Source organism: Artibeus jamaicensis, unplaced genomic scaffold, assembly GCF_021234435.1.
Source record: "Artibeus jamaicensis isolate MK-2021 breed Jamaican fruit bat unplaced genomic scaffold, CSHL_Jam_final contig_374, whole genome shotgun sequence".
NCBI lineage: Eukaryota > Metazoa > Chordata > Mammalia > Chiroptera > Phyllostomidae > Artibeus > Artibeus jamaicensis.
The window spans coordinates 227,374-242,741 of record NW_026521808.1 but is presented as its reverse complement, the minus strand read 5'-3'; the positions used below and the strand labels follow the sequence as shown (position 1 = coordinate 242,741).

General features: G+C 38.6%; 1 protein-coding gene across 2 annotated transcripts in view; it reads left to right on the top strand.

Annotated features, from left to right (window-relative positions):
• The window catches only part of SPRY3 (sprouty RTK signaling antagonist 3), a 177,839-nt gene that overhangs the window by 51,969 nt on the left and 110,502 nt on the right, over positions 1-15,368 (top strand). The window lies entirely within an intron of this gene.

Here is a 15,368-nt window from a genome sequence, read left to right as displayed (position 1 = left end):
CTCTCTAGCTAGTGTTCAGTTGGTTATTCAGGATGATTTTTCTCTAATTTAGTTCTAATTCCAGTTTGGTCTTGGGAGGAGGTTAGTGTAGCTTCCACTTACTCTTCTGTCATCTTGGGTTTCCCAGATTTCCATTAGTCTGAAGTATGTACTGGTGTCTCTTTGTTGTTTTTTTTTAATAATTTGATTCCTAATGACATATGATATGAGCATATTTTCATATGTATATTTACTATCTATATATTTATTAACATCTTTGCTCAGGTGTCTGTTCAGATCTTTTACCCATTTTTAAAAATGTGATAAGGACACATACCATCAATCTCTCCTTGCAACAAAATTTTTAGTGTATAATACAGTATTTATAACTAAGAGCACTATGTTGCACAAGTCTATAGAACTTATTTATCCTGCATAACTGAAACATCATGCTTATTGAATAACTCCCATTTCCTGGCACCCCCAGCTCAACAACTGCCATTCTACTCTTTGTTTCCATGAGTTTCACAATTTTAGATTCCCCATTATAGGTGGAATCACACAGCATTTTTTCTTCTGTTTCTGGTTTATTTCACTTAGCATAATGGCCTCCAAATTTATCCATGTTGTTGCATATGGTGGGATTTTCTTCTATTTTGGGCTGAACAACACCTATAAGAAGAATCTGATCAACAAAACAAATGAGCAAGCAAAATATGAACAGAAACATTGGAATAAAGGACAGACTGACAGTAACCAGAAGGAAGGGTGAAGAGGGTAGTGGGGCAGAAGAGGAAGGGTTGTCAAGGTTGTCCATGTATAAAGGACCCACGGACAAAGCCAAAGGGGATTAAGATTGAAGATGGGAGGAGGGAGTAGGTGGGGCAGGGGGGAGGGGATGGGGGAAAATGGAGACAACTGTACTTGAAAAACAATAAAAATAAATTAATTAAAAATTTTCCAATGCATATATATACCACATTTTATTTGTCCATTAATCTGTCAATGGACATTCAAGTTGTTTCTATATCTTAATTGTTGAGAAAAATACTGAAAAGAAAATGCAAGCATAGATAAATCATTGAGATCCTGATTTCTGTTCTTTTGAATAAGTACCCAGAGTGAGATTGTGGATAATATACTAGTTTGATTTTAATTTTATATGGAACCTTTATATGTTTTCCATAGCAGCTACACCATTTTATGTTCCTACCAACAGTGTATAAGTATTTCAATTTTTTATATCTTGGCCAACACTTGTTTTTTTTTTTATAATAGTCATCCTAACATATATGGATGATATCTTATCATGGTTTAGATGTGTATTTCCCTGATGATTGATGGTGTTATGCACCATTCAGAGTTCCTTTTCCATACTCCATAAGTCTTCAATATCACCAGGAAAGATCACATCCATAACTTTTCTCAGTATGAATATGATTCACCTGGTCAGAAGACTGGAATCTATTGAGTGAACTATTACTTGCCTCTTTCTCATCACTTGTATTGGGCTTAAAATTTCACTTTCCAAAGTTTTAATAAGTCCAGTGTAAAAATAATTATCTTTGACAAGGAGGAAAGGGACAAGTGGTATTTGAGTAATTCTGATCTTATTAAAATCAAATGTTAATATATGTGGCCCAAACATTTACCTCACATGAATCAGCGTATGTGAGTGGTGCTCAAAGGATAAATCTTGGTGATATATCTCATAATGGAAATCAGCAGAAGACCTGAATTTTAATTCTACTTTGTTCCCTGTGCTCACATATGCTGTTTTGATTTTTGACAAGTTGCTTACCCTCTATGGACCTTAGTGTCAAATGAGTTGGGGCAAATGGTGCCCAAGATCTTTCACAGATTCTATGATTCTAAGAATCTATTAGAATACAAGACTTTTGTATTCATAGGTGCTTACCCTTTTATGTTACCCATTGTCCCTGCAGGCATCTTAGGCTCTTTTCATGTTCTTCCTATGCTTTCCTTTCAGCCTATACATTGCTAGTAATTTCTAGTTGTATTTTAACCAATTTATATCAGTGATTATAGATGATAATTAAATTATATAACTGTATAGTTGTACCTCTCACATGTTCACAGTAAGAAACACCAACAAATTAGTTATTTGCAATGATATCATAAAGTTACCAGTAATATTAAGTTAAAATAAATGCTAATCAATAAAAATACTGATATAAAGTTTGGAAATATCTAATGGCTCTACCTGTAGACACAGCTTTTTAGAATATTAAATGTTGGAGGTAGAAATATGTTCTAGGAAGTGGAGACCGACCTTTCCACTGTCCTCTGGTTTCCAGGAAAAAAGATTTCTCCTATGCTCTCTTGTTATCTTTCAGTTCCCTCACTTACTAATTCTGGTGACTTACATGACTGATAAGTTTGGGAGCATGAACTGAGCACGTATAACTAAGCCTCTTCTTCCTTTTGTTCCCTTGGTTGCCAGCAGACTATAAGGAAGCATGTGGTCCTGTCTAGTTCTTTGTTCCTTAGGGTTTACAGGGACAGACTTTCATATAAGTATACCTGTGTTGTATAGTATCATCTATATGATACCACAGAATGGATGAATAGGTCTGACTAATTATTTGATGCAAAGTTAAGAAAGCCATATTATCCAAATTAGCTTTATCAGTAATAAAGTTGATGTTTTTATCTCCATGTGTGTAACTTCTCCATTTTCAGTTCATTCCAAACTCAGGGAAAGAAAGGGGGAATTATACTGTGGCTTCTTAAAACCCTTTAAATCAGAAAACAGAACTACAAAGCTAGAGAGCACATGCAACCTCTGTGGACTCCATTGTGCACTCGGGGAGTCTTTCCAAGAAATGTCTTATCAGAGCAGAAAGATTGTCTGTTTTACAGGGCAAGACTTTGTGGCTTTCTGACAAAACACTTTTTTATTACTTCCATCAACAGACTAAAAGGCCTACTAAGTGACTATTTGGTACTGTACACTCCAGTAATGTTGGAAAACACCCACCACAAAGGCAATACACAAGATCTGGTTTTCATGAAAAATGTTAGGCTAATACTTAGCTATACTGGTACCTTCCACATATACCTGTAGGCTTTTTGAATAAAGAAATTATATCTCCAGAGGTATATCAACACTGTCACACCAAATGAAGTGGCCGGGGTTGAAATGTGAGAATTACTACAGACTGTAACAGACTATTACTTCTAGATTAAATGGGTTTATTGTCAAAAGGGACTTATCTTAGTATAAATTTTTCTCTCCTTACTTTTATTATCTGTGCTCTGAATTTGGAAGATAACCATATTGTCTCTAACCTAAAATGTAGTTAGGAGACTATTCCTATAATCTTATTTCAAGAGGAAAAAAACTTTGATGACTGAAGTAGAATGACTCCAGTACCCTTCAGAAGGTACAGGAAAAACCATGCTGAGTAAGATGCTGGCCTGTCTACTTCTGATTCTGTTATGTTAATCTATGAAGTATCTAATTCTAATGTCCTATTTTCCTGGCTGAAGAAACCCCTTAGCAAATACTTAGCAAATTAATAATTTGCGTCTCTTTGCCAGAGTTCCCAAATCAGCCCTTCCCATTGAAGCAAAAAAGGGACTAAAAGTGGGAAAGAGGAAATAACTATACTGTTAAAGAACATAAAGGAGTTGCTTTTGGATGGTGTTTTTAAATACTTTATTGGATATTGTTAGATTGTTCTTAATTTCAATGACTCTGATTATATTTTGTTTGCTTTTTTCTTTTGTTGAAAATGTTCCAGTTAAAGGTGAGATCATATGGTATTTGTCCCTTGGCCAGAGGGGAGGGGGGAGGAGACAGTGGGAAGAAGGGTTTTCAGGAACTACTAAAAAGGACACATGGTCAAAACCAAGGGAGAGGGTGAAGTAAGGGAGGGCGATGGGTTTGGAGGAGGTGGGAAGAAAATATGGACAACTGTGATTGAAGAACAATCAAATAATTTAAAAAATTTTTAAATCCAGAAGTAAAAAAAATGCTTTATTGGAATATGAGAGATAAATAGGAAATTGCAGTGCCTTGCAAACTGTGCAAATCAAGTCGGTCTAGGCTAGATTTCATTTAAATGTGCATGGGAAACTTGTAATCTACAATCCCACGTATTATTATGTGTTTTCCCTTATTTTCTTAAGAAAAACACATAGTAATTTTGAAAACTTGCTTAGTTTAATTTTGAAAACTTGTATTTTAAACTGAAATCAGAATATAGTGAGGTCTTTCAACTCTAATAAGTACTGAGAAAGAATAGGTTCATTCCACAAATATTTTTGAGCTCCTCTCTATGTCAGGCACGTAGGAGGGAGGATCGTCCCCAAACCAGAATTATCTCCTGAAGTGTGGGCCCCTTGTAGTACCAGCTTCCAACACTAGGTGACTGTTCTAGGAACCCATCTGTATCAGTGTACAAGCTGGTGTTGTTGTGAGAGGTTGCGTTCAGACTTAATGACTTTTTTTTGAAGACTCTTTCAACACATTTGCCCATTTCATGATGGGTGATTTATGAGAGCACCTGCCCACACCATTCTGGGTATTTAGCAGTTTTTTACCAAAAATGGCATGACCCCCATGCCCCAAACTCCCTGTTCACCCCAAGTGACCTTTTTTGTGATTCCCCAGAAACAAAAGTCCTCACAGAGAAATGTTTTGCTGATGTGGAAGAGGTGAAACAAGAAATGGCAGATGCACTAAAAGGCATCAAAATCATCAAATTCAAAAACCATTTTGAGCAGTGGAAAAACAGTGTCTCAGTAGGTATATTGCATCAAATAGAGAGTACTTTAAAGGTGACTGAAGCTTAAACATGTAAGAATAAATGCACAATTTTTTATAAATAAATTCCATTTTGAAGGGTCTTCCCTTCATAAAAGGTGCTGAAAGTTTCATTATGAGCAAACCTTCATCTATATAGATGAAGGTCTTCATCATTGTAGAGATTTCAAGTATAGTGAGAAGAGGCAGTCATTAAATAATCAAATAGAAACCATCTGTGCTAGCATTAATAAAGGAAAAATACAGAAAACTATGACAGCATATACACCTGATTTTGTATGAGTTGAATAATCAGCAAAGATTATCTATGAATGGGATTTTTTACACTGTAAGCTAAAGAATGAATAAATGTGAGGAAAGAAAATTATAAGTGAGGAGAGGAAGCAGAAAGACATTCAAAGCAATGGTAACAGCACATGAAGAGTCCCAGAGTCATGAGTTTCTGGATTTATAAAATAATTTTAAAAGACAGCGTTGCTAAAAAGTAAAAACCAAGGAAGAGTGCCAAAGAGTGAGACCATAATCAGAGATATGAAACAAATATTGCAGAGCTTATAAACCATGTTAAAGATTTTGCATATTGGAGTTTTTTGAAGGACAATGGGGAAAGACCAACAGGTTTTAAGCAGTACTGGTGTGTGTGGTAGGGGGAGGGAGTGAGAGCCAAGTTTGTACTTTATATAGAGATTTTCTGTCACTAGTTTTTAGACAAATATATAAAGGGACTAAGAAAGATAATAGGGAGAGCAGTCTGGGGACTACTAAAATCACCATGGGAGAAGTGATGGCTCCTTAGATTGGAAATGGGAAATTGTGGAAATGGGAAAAAGTGGTCAAGTTTTAGAGACTTTTAGGAACTAAAATACAGCAGGACTTGAAACAAGATCTGATGTAGGATATCAAGTATTTCCCATAGTCATTTAGACTTAGTTGACTAGATGGATGGCGGAATCATTTACTGAGATACAAAATACTGGAATAGTGACACTTACTGATTTATTTTTGGAAGAAGAAAGATAAGTTCTATTTGAACAGTTAGTTTGAGATACCCGTGGAATATTCAAATAGAGTTGGTAAAGTGGCAGTTCGATATATGGACTTGGCTCAAGAGAGGGGACTGAACTACAGAAATACATTTAGAAGTCATTGGTATATAGAATGCAACTGACAATGGAAATGGATGAGATGATCCATGGAGAATGTATAGGGGGAGGTGAGAAGAGAGCATGGGACAGAAGCCTGGGAAAGTCTAGTTTTTCACAGGAGGGTAGAAGAGGATGATCTAAGCAAGGAGAATGAGGAGTCTTGGAAGTCAGCAGAGAAGTGTTTTCAGCAGGAGGGCCTGGGCAGTCAACTGAGAGTTCAAGAGAGATCAGGACTGACAGGTGACTTGGGAAGCTGACACCAAAAATATTATAGGTGGCCTTGAAAACAAGTTGTTTTGACAGGGTTATGGAGGTTGTGACAATGGCAAGAGCCAGTGTAGGTGACATGGAGGAACTCATAGGGAAGAGGAGAGAGAGAGATCAGTGCCTATATGGGAAGGAGGGATTTTCCTCCTGTGCTTTCTTGTGAGGGAGAGGTGTTGAAAACAGAAGAGAAAGACAGAGTTGGAATGATTGCTCTTATAAGAAATCTGAGCAGGGAGGAGAGTTTGGGGTCCAAGCAGGTAAAGGGGCTGTTCTTCAAAAGCAGTAGGGATCTCCTCACCCATAACAAGAGAAAAGAGGACATAATGGGTGGAATACAAGTATCGGAAGCCCCAGAGGCAGGAAGTTAGGAGGCTCCTGGGGGAGCATTGGAGCCCCCTTGAGCAGTGAATTCTGAAAGGCTGCTCCATGTGTGCCAGGGAGAACCAAGCCGAGAGCCTTGGAGATGGAACTGTTTCCTTCTTCCATCTGCCAGGAACTCGAGTCCCTGGCTCCTGCTTGGTGGATGGCAACAGGTCTCCCCCTTCATTTCCTCTGATCCCTCCTTCCCAAGTGGATGGGGAGATCTGGCCATAAGAGACCATAGGGTCTTTGGGGAGCTTGCTGGCATCTGCAGTGGCCTTCTCTTGTCTGTCCTGCCTCCAGGATCCCTCTGCATCATTGCCTGGTTGTGACTGTGGGCTTCACCTGGACCATAGTCAGCATCCTCCTGGGTGGGCCTGGCTGTGGCTTTCCTCACATCTAGCAGCTCTTCACCAGTGAGCATGGGACCCTTCCTTGCCCTGCCACCGAGGTCCCCAGGACAGCCACCTGGGTCTGTGGGCTGAGGCTTAGGGTAGGAATGGGGAGAGCCTGGGTTTTCTTTCCCTTCCTTGAAGGCCAACTCTAGGTGCCCTCAGTCTGTCTCCTGGCACCCAATGCAGCTGGGAAGATGCTTTGACTGGGAAGCCAATCCCCTTTGTTTAGAATTCTAAGCAAAGTTGTAATTGGTTGGACATAAGTGATGGGCAGGAGACATCTGCTAAACATTGAAGTTGACACTCTGGTTGCTCCCTGAAGAGCTCTGAGATAGGGAGAGGATTCTAAAACTTGTCTCTGATAATGGGTCACTTGAGTACTCTTTCCAGTTTCAATATACCCTTTTCCTGGAACAGAGAAATTTGCATCTGAACATCATTTGGACTTGAGCAGGAATGTGCCAAGGTCAGCCAAGGCTCTACACCTTCTTATTGGTGACACTGCCTAAGTTCATATTTTTCAGTTTTATGAATGAAAATTTTATTGTTTACTTATGTTTATAAGAGATATGTTGGTCTTTATAAAATAATTAAAAACATATCCACATCAAAAAGTAATCAATTGACTTCATATTATTGAAAATACAGTGAGTATTGAAATTTCCAATTGTCTCATAAATGTAAAAAACATTTTATGTAGTTTTTTTCTTTAAAAATTCAGGACCCAAATAAGGTCCACGTATTATGATTGGTTATTTTTTTAAATTTATTTTTATTTTATTTTAAAAATTTATTTATTTTAATTGTTCAAGTACGGTTTTCTGTCTTTTACTCCCATCCCAAGCCACCCCACCAGTGCTCCCCACCACCCTACGATCTCCACCCCCCCAACTGTTGTCCATGTAACCTTTACAATTGTTCCTGTAAATCCGTCCCCCTTTCCCTTGACATTGCCTCCCCTCGCCCCTCTGGTCACTGTCCCCCTGTTCTGTATTTCAGTGTCTGTGTTTTTATTTTGCTTGCTTGTTTGTTTTGTTGTTTAGGTTCCTGTTAAAGGTGAGATCATATGGTATCTGTCTTTCACCCCCTGGCTTATTTCACTCAGCATAATGCTTTCCAGTTCCATCCATGCTGTTGCCAAGGTTAGGAGCTCCTTCTTTCTTTCTGCTGCACAGAATTCCATCGTGAAAATGTTCCATGCTTTTTGGATCCCTTCATTTACTGATGGGCATCTCGGTTGCTTCCAATGCTTAGCTATTGTAAATCGTGCTGCTATGAACATTGGGGTGTGTAGGTTCTTTCAGAATGATGTTTCAGGGTTCTTAGGATATAATCCTAGCGGTGGAATTGCTAGGTCAAAAGGCAGATCCATTTTTAGTTTCCTGAGAAAAATCCCATACTGTTTACCATAGTGGTTGTACCAGTCTGCAATTCCACCAACAGTGAACTAGGGCCCCTTTCTCCACAACCTCTCCAACAATTCTTGTTTGTTGCTTTCTTTATGATGGTCATTTTGACCAGTGTAAAGTAGTATCTCATTGTGGTTTTAATTTGCATCTCTCTGATAACTAGCAATATTGAGCATCTTTTCATGTGTCTCTGAATGTTCTGTATGTCCTCCTTGGAGAAGTGTCTGTTGAAGTCCTTTGCCCTGTTTTTATTTTTTGTTGTTGCTTTTTTAATATATTTTTTAAGATTTTATTTATTTATCTTTGAGAGAGGAAGGGAAGGAGAGGAGGAGAGAAACATCAATGTGTGGTTGCCTTTTGTGCATCCCCTGCTGGGAACTGACCTGCAGGGAACCGGCCTGCAACCCAGACATGTGCCCTGACTGGGAATCGAAATGTGATCTTGTGATTCGCAGGCCCACGCTCAACCCACTGAGCTATGCCAGCCAGGGCTGCCCTGTTTTTAATTGGATTTCTTGTCTTCTTAGAGTGGAGTCGTGTAAGTTCTTTGTATATTTTAGAGATTAAACCCTTGTCTGAGGTATCATTGGCAAATATGTTTTCCCATAAGCTTGGTTCTCTTTTTATTTTGATACTGTTTTCTTTAGCTATGCAGAAGCTTTTTATTTTGATGAGATCCCATTTGTTTATTCTTTCCTTTATGTCCTTTGCTCTAGGGGACATATCAGTTAAAAAGTTGCTGCATGAAATATCTGAGATTTTCCTGCCAATGTTCCCCTCTAGGACTTTAATGGTGTCACAGCTTATATTTAAGTCTTTTATCCACCTTGAATTTATTTTGGTGTATGGTGTAAGTTGGTGCTCGAGTTTCATTTTTTTTGCCCATATCTGTCCACTTCTCCCAATACCATTTGTTGAAGAGAAGGTATTATTACTCAACTTTATGTTACTGTCCACTTCGTTGAAAATTAATTGGCTGTAGAGATTTGGGTATATTTCTGGGCTCTCTGTTCTGTTCCATTGGTCTATGTGCCTGTTTTTATGCCAGTACCAGGCTGTTTTGATTACAGTGGCCTTGTAATACAGTTTGGTATCAGGTATTGTGATCCCTCCTACTTTGTTCTTCTTTCTCAAAATTGCAGCTGCTATTTGGGGTCGTTTATGGTTCCATATAAATTTTTTAAGTGTTTGTTCTATGTCTGTGCAGTATGTCATTGATACTTTAATAGGTATTGCATTGAATCTGTAAATTGCTTTGGGTAGTATGGACATTTTGATGATGTTAATTATTCCAATTCATGAGCATGGTATATGTTTCCATTTGTTTGTGTCTTCCTTGATTTCTTTCTTCAGTGCTGTGTAGTTTTCTGCATACAGGTCTTTTATGTTCTTGGTTAAGTTTATTCCTAGGTATTTTATTTTTCTTTTTGCTATATTGAATGGGATTTTTTTCTTGGTTTGTGCTTCTACTTTTTTATTGTTGACATACAAAAATGGCTTTGATTTCTGGATATTGACTTTGTATCCCACTGTTTTGCCAAATTCTTTTATTAGGTCAAGCAGTTTTTGGGTAGAGTCTGTAGGATTTTCCATGTACACTATCATGTCATCTACAGACAGTGACAGTTTTGTTTCCTCCTTTCCAATTTGGATGCCTTTTATTTCATTTTCTTGTCTACTCACTGTGGCTAGAACTTCTAATACTATATTGAATAGAAGTGGTGAAAGTGGACGACCTTGTCTTATTCCTGATCTTAGTGGAAAAGCTTTTAGTTTTTGCCCATTCAGTATGATGTTGGTTGTAGGTCTCTCAAATATGGCCTTTATTATATTGAGGAATGCTCCCTGTATTGCCACTGTGCTCAGTGGTTTTATCATGAATGGGTGTTGTTCCTTATCATGTGCTTTTTCTGCATCTATTATATGATCATGTGATTTTTGTCTTTGGTTTTGTTTTTGTGATGTATTCCTTTTATGGATTTGCAAATATTGAACCATTCTTGCATCCCTGGGATGAATTCCACTTGGTCATGGTGAATGATCTTTTTTTTTTTTTTAAGATTTTATTTATTTATCTTCAGAGGGGGAGGGAAGGAGAGAGGGAGAGAAACATTAATGTAGGGTTTCCTTTCGTGCGTCCCCTGCTGGGAATTGGCCTGCAGGGAACCAGCCTGCAACTTAGGTATATGCCCTAAGTGGGAATCAAACCACGATTGTCTGGTTCCCAGGCTCCCACTCAATCCACTGAGCTACAACAGCTGGGGATTGAATGATCTTTTTAATGTATTGTTGGATGTGGTTTGCCAATATTTTGTTGAGGATTTTAGAGTCTATGTTCATCAGCAATATTGGCTTGAAGTTTTCTTTCTCTGTTGTGTTTTTGTCTGGTTTTGGAATTAGGATGATGCTGGCTTCATAAAAAGAGTTTGGGAGCCTTACATCATTTTGGATTTTTTGAAATAGTCTGTGAAGAATCGGGGTTAGCTCTTCCTTAAATGCTATGTAGAATTCTCCTAGGAAACCATCTGGTCCAGGGCTTTTGTGTGTCAGGAGTTTTTTGATTACTGCCTCAATTTCATCTGTTGTTATTGGTCTGTTCAGGCTTTCTGCTTCTTCATTGAGTTTTGGGAGATTATATTTTTCTAGAAATTTGTCCATTTCCCCTAGGTTTTCAATTTCTTGGCATACAGTTCTTCATAGTAATTTCTTACAATCCTTTGTATTTCTCTGGTGTCAGTTGGATTCTCTCCTCTTTCATTTCCGATTGTGTTTATTTGGGTCCTCTCTCTTCTTCTTGAAGAGTCTGCTTAAAGGCCTGTCTATTTCCTTTATCTTTTCAAAGAAAACAGCACCTGGATTCATTAATCCTTAGAATTGTGCTTTTCGTCTCTATGTCATTAAGTTCTGCTATGATCTTGGTTATTTCCTTCCTTCTACTTGCTCTGGGTTATCTTTGTTGTTGTTCCTCGCGTTCTTGTAGGCGTAGGGTTAGGTTGTTTGTTTGTTTGAAATGTTTCTATCTTTCTTAGGTAGGCCTGTATTTCTATGAACTTCCCTCTCAGGACTGCCTTCACTGTGTCCCATGAGTTTTTGGTTGTTGTGAGTTCATTTTCATTTGTGTCCAGAAACTTTTTGATTTCTTCCCAAATTTCATTCTACACCCGTTCATTGTTTAAAAACATGCTATTCAATCTCCATGATTTTGAGTGTTTGGGATTTTCTCCCTTGGGGTTGGTTTCCAGTTTCAGTCCCTTGAGATTTGAGAAATTGCTCCGGATGATCTCAATTTTCTTAAATTTGTTGAGGCTTCTTTTGTGACTTATCATGTGATCTGTCTTTGAAAATGTTCCATGCGCATTTGAAAAGAATGTGTATTTAATTTCTTTGGGGTGAAGGGTTCTATATATATATATATATATATATATATATATATATAATTTAAGTTTATTTCATCTAGGACATTGTTCAATTCCACAATATATTTGTTGATATTTTGTTTGGAAGATCTGTCCATTATTGATAGTGGGATGTTAAAATCCCCAACTATAATTGTGTTGCTCTCAATATCTTTCTTGAAGTCCTCTAAGATTTTCTTTATATATTTGGGTGCTCTTATTTTGGGTGCATATATATTTACAATGTTTATGTCTTTTTGGTGGATTCTTCACTAAAGTATTATGAAGTGACCTTCTGGGTCTCTTATTATAGTCCTTTTTTTGAAGAGTATTTTGTCTCATATGAGTATTGCTATCTGGATTTTTTTTTTCCTGGCCATTTGCCTGGAATATTTGTTTCCAGCCCTTCACTTTTAATCTGTGTAGGTCTTTTTTCCTGAGGTGGGTTTCTTGTAGGCAGCAAATATGTGGGTCATGCTTTCTTATTTATTCAGTTATTCTATGCCTTTTGATTGGAGCATTTAATCCATTTACATTTAAGGTTATTATCGATAGATACTTATTCATTGTCATTATTATACCTGTGCTTCTCATTGTCTCTCTCTTTTCCTTCCTTTCCTTAAAGTAGACCTTTTAGCATCTCTTGCAGAGGTGGTTTGGTGGAGGTGTATTCTTTTAGACTTCTTTTGTCTTGGAAGCTCTTTATTTGGCCTTCTATCTTGATCGAGAGCCTTGCTGGATAAAGCACCCTTGATTTAAGTCCTCTGGTTCTCATTACTTGGAATATTTCTTGCCATTCTTTTTTTGCTTGGAGTGTTTCCACTGAGAAGTCTGCAGCTAACTATATGGGCTCCCTTGTATGTTACTTTCTGTTTCTTCCTTGCTGCCTTTAAGATTTTCTCTGCCTTGGAATTTTGCCATTTTAATGATGATGTTTTTTGAAGTGGGCCTCTTTGGGTTCCTCTCGATTGGGACTGTCTGTGTTTCTTGGATTTGTGTGACTTTTTCTCTCATCAGATTAGGGAAGCTCTCCATCATTACTTTTTCAAACAGGCCTTCTATTCCTTGTTGTTCTCCTCCTTCTGGTATTCCTATTATTTGTATATTATTAGGTTTTATATTGTCTTGCATTTCTCTTAATCGCTCTTCATTCTTTCTGAGCCTCTTTTCCTTTTCTTGCTCTTTCTGGGTGTTTTTTTTCTACTTTGTCCTCCAACTCGCTGATCCAATATTTTGCCTCATCGATCCTGCTTTTGATTCCCTCTACTGTTTTCTTCAATTCAGAAATTGTATTCTTCATTTCCTCTTGGCCCTTGCTGACAGTTTCTATTTCCTTTTTCATGTTGATATAGTTTGCAGTGAATTCATTGTGGCTCCCCTGTAGTTTCTGGTAGCTCATTGTGAGCTCTTTGAACTTCCTGATAACCAGTGCTTTGAATTCAATATCTGATAGCTGACTTCTCTCTATTTCATCTACCATTCTTTCTGAGGCTTCCTCCTTTCCTTTCATTGGGGGGGTTGTTTCTTTGTCTTCTCATTGTTTGTGAGGCTCTTTTGTTTGCTTCAGCTTCTTAAATTGATTTGTTCTGTCTTCCTGGGGTTATAGTCTGAACTTCTGTAGTATAGTACCTGTGAGATTCAGTGGTGTAGTCTCCTTGATCTCCTCAGCTCGCTGCTCTTGGGCTGTCCTTTACGTTGGCTCTGAGTTTGTCGTTTTGTTTTTGTTGTTTTGGGGTCTTTCTTTTGTGGGTCCTTCCCACCAGCTGGTGAACTAATGGTCCCTCTGTCCACTACCCATTTTAATTTGCTGTGCTGGTGAGGGCGGGTTGCATTGAAGCTAGTTCTTCTGTGTGTACAGGTTTTTAGGATTCTCTTTTGCTCTTGTTCAGTTGTTTGTATTCGGTTGTTTCTCCGCTGTTTAGTTGTATTTTTCAGATAGGTCTTGGGTTGAGGTTTGTGTGGTTTCTACTCACTCCTTCACCTTCCTCTGTTGCTATCTTGGTGGTTTCTTTGTTGTTGGGTTTTCTCTTCCTTGGGTATCCTGGTGTTCACTGCTTTCTCTTATTCTTTTTTTTTGTGATCAGTTGGAAGGGAAGGCAAACTGGTTTATGACAGCAGGAGAGTATTCTGTGATATTTACAGTAGCAGCTGGTAGAGAAGAAATAGGTGATCCTGTGACTATGTACTGTGATAACCGTAATCTTCAACACAATTAGCCACTTTTTAGACAGGATGGAAGGGAGATAACGCTCTTGTTGGGGAGGGAGGGTTTGTGAGTTGGATGTAGAAAACAGTGAGGTTGCGGGAGGTCAGATTCTGAGGTAAGGTGAGAATAAAGGATGGTAAATAGGTGTAGTATGAGAGAGAATATAGTTCATCACTACAGTATTATAGTTCAGGAAACAATGAAGTGGGCTAAGATCTGGGTGGAGGGGGGTGTTGTGTAGTATTTATAATAGTATGTAACAAGTATTATTTACAATAATATTAGAGCAACCATCATATGACAGAATCTGTGATATAGCAAGATTGGGAAGTGGACCTTCAATAGTGTGCTAACTGGGCAAGGGGAAGTAAAGGACAGTAAATTAGCAATACACTATGATTGAGGGGACAGGGGAAACCTGTCAAGTGATACAATATATCCACCCAAGGTAAATAAGACTATACAGAAAGAGGAGGAATATGATACTATTAAAATAATAGATGTAAGGATAATGACAAAATAATGAAAAAAATACAAATATGCAGTAATTTGTAGTTTTTTTGTTATAACAAAGTGAGTTTTCTCTCTCTGTCTCTACTGTTGGGATGCCCCTTCTTTGAATCCAACTCTGGTCTTTCACCGTTCCAAGTCTTTTGTCTCACTTGGGGGGGTGGAGGGGGGCAAAAAGAAAGAAAAAAAAGGGCAGCAGATGGAGGGAAAAGTGGTAGGTTTGGAAAAAAGGAAGAAGGAATAAAACAAGAAAGAAGAAGAGAGAGGGTAAAGGTATTGAAAGATAAAACAATAATAAAGTTAAAGAAATAAAAGATTTTTTTTAAAAAGCGAAAAGCAAACCCCCCCCACACACACAAAAAACACCTCTTGTTGGTTTCCAGCTGGTCAAACCTTTTCTTCTGGTCACACTAGCTGCAGCAGTCTGAGGGGCAATTAGTGTGGCCTTCCTCCCTCCTCAGTGAACTCAGGTAGTCTCACCAGTACCCTCCCAAGATCCAAACTGGCATCTCCCCCCAGCGCCCCACTGAGAGCAGATTTTCCCCAGGATTTACAGTGCTGGCCTGGGGTGTGGGGGCTCTCCTGGCCAGGCTTCCCTGGTCTTGAAGGCTTGGGCATAAACCTTTCCCAGTGCTATGGTGGAATGCAGGGATGACTCTCAATTCTCACAAGCCTGAGACCACAGACTGACTCCACGGGTGATCAGAGCTCTCTGGTTTGCTTCCTAATGCCCACTCCTCTCTTGAATACTCCAAGCAAACTGATCTCTCCTGGCATTTTTCAGTCTTCGCAGGCTAGGTAGGGAGGGAGCCCATGACTGGCTTTCTCCCAAGAACCTTGCTGCCAGCCCTCAGCTCCCTGAGTCTGAGGCAGACCCGGCAGACCCAGTGCAATGGGGAACGCACATGCG